Here is a 2,147-nt window from a genome sequence, read left to right as displayed (position 1 = left end):
TGACTTTACTGTCTACTGAATACAAAGTGAAGTGATTACATGGAGACCTCCCACTGCTCTCAGCAAACTGCTGCCTCTGTAACTCACACTGGCATGGAGGCTTGGCACCAGCTCTGCCTGGGTATAGTGCCCCCCCTCCTGTGCTGTCATTAGCATACAGGCCATGTCTCACTGACTGCCAACCTTTAGGCAGTGATTCCATCTTGTCGTGATACGCAGTGAGGGAGTGCAGTAAAACTGCCATGCTGCCAGGCTCTGACGGCTACAAAATTGCAGGAAGGCTGTGAAAGGGAAAAAGGAGAACAAAAAATAAAAATTACAACCTGCCTGGCAGAACGTCAAGAAAGAAGGGGGACTGAACTCACAGAGGAGCTACTTCACCTTATTTTCTTCTGTTGGTGTTGTTGTTGGGAGTTATTGATGTAATTGACCAGCCTAAGGACAAGGGAAAAATCTATAGTGGAAGAAGATTTTCTTTTTCTCCAAAATGGAGGCATCAGTGAAGGCGGCCAAGTTCCACTCATGTGTTGTAGGTCATCTTATTGATTGTAAGTTAACGGTAATTGAACGAGACTGCGCTCTGTTGTTAGGAAGAGACATGGCCCTTAGGTCTCCGGCTCACTCGTCCCGCAGGTAGTCCTGCTCTGCTGGTTTATGGCCATCAGAGTTACAAAAATCAGAACTATCCAATGCCAGCCCTAATCAATCAATCTCTCTCTCTCTCTCTCTCTCTCTTTCTCTCTCTCTCTCTCTCTCTCTGCGCTCAGCTGATTTGTCTTTTAACCTTGTGTCCTCATTTTCTTTTTCCAGAAGCAGACAATATTTAGCAAACTGATCACCAGCAACCCCTATTTGAAGTCTTTAACCCTGCCTGAGGGCAAGTTGTGTTACCTTCATAAAAACAAGTTTTCTAGTCAGATAAGCCTTGATCATCAAGAGCACTTTCAACATGCAATGCTTAAATGCACTAATTATGTGACCACATGTTGTGAGGAAGAAAAAAATCTATGAGAATTCAGGCAGCCCCCGCACTTTCCACATAAATCTTTTATCTCAAATAATTTGCATACGTTTGCATCTTTAAGATACCATAACCTTCAAAAGACACTGTGTAAATGCAAAACAAAAATCCTCAATCTTCCATCTTCTGAAGCACCCTACTTACCATACAGCAAAACGAGTTTTTGCAGACAGCCATCATGTCCTGCGTTTAGTAAGATCTTTTTATCCTTTACCTGTCTCCACTGTTGTCAGAAAGAGCAGAAATAGAACTTGTGATTCGTGTACATTTATAGGGGTAAGAAAAAAAAAAAAGGCTAAATATTTCAGTTGATCAAAGAAAAATGCTACAAAGTCCAATGGAAACAGACAAATAAAGCAAATCATGACATACATGAAGCATGTGACTTAAACATTAACTGAAGTGTCATGTTTTGCTTTCCCACCATTTGAGGTTTGACTCATGTTGCTGCTCTGCTCCTGCAGTGGTTTAATGGCAGCCGACTGGAGAATTAGTGCCACCATGTTAATGAATAAACTCCTAATGTTTGCATAACCTGTGGTGAATGATGTTCTTTTGCAGATTTTCTTGAAATTCTCTTAAAATCCCTGCTATATTTGGATGGAAACCTGACTGCTGTGTGATGGTCATTGTACTATGATGCTAAGGCAATGAACATGAGAAAAAAATGTTGACAGCGCAGTAGACTACACTGCAGGGCATTGTGTGTGTGCTGTCATACTGTAGAGTTTTCCAGTCTTGATAATACTTTTACTTTAGACAGAGAATGTTTCTGATGATGCATGTACTCACAGCTACAAATAATAAAGCAGCTTTATTTATTTTATTTCATCACACTGAAATGCTGATTGGTACTAAACCAAATGTCAAAAGTCAGTTTTGACATTCAATATGACATTGACATGTCACTAATCTGAATTTGGAGTTGCCTCATGTTTAAAGTGTTGGTGTACAGTATTCCTTCAGCTAACTACGGCCTTGAAATAGATCAAAATGTGCTCTGAATTGTGCCAAACTTTGATCAAACACGGCTGCCACCAAGTCAAATTAGCCACTGTAAAATGATAGGATTTGGCCTCGTTTAACTTACTGATAAAAAAAAGAAGAAGCTTCATTTGGATCCCAA

Source organism: Morone saxatilis, unplaced genomic scaffold (assembly GCF_004916995.1).
Source record: "Morone saxatilis isolate NCDOM2014 unplaced genomic scaffold, NCSU_SB_2.0 Contig9, whole genome shotgun sequence".
NCBI lineage: Eukaryota > Metazoa > Chordata > Actinopteri > Moronidae > Morone > Morone saxatilis.
Note: the sequence above shows the minus strand (reverse complement) of the source record.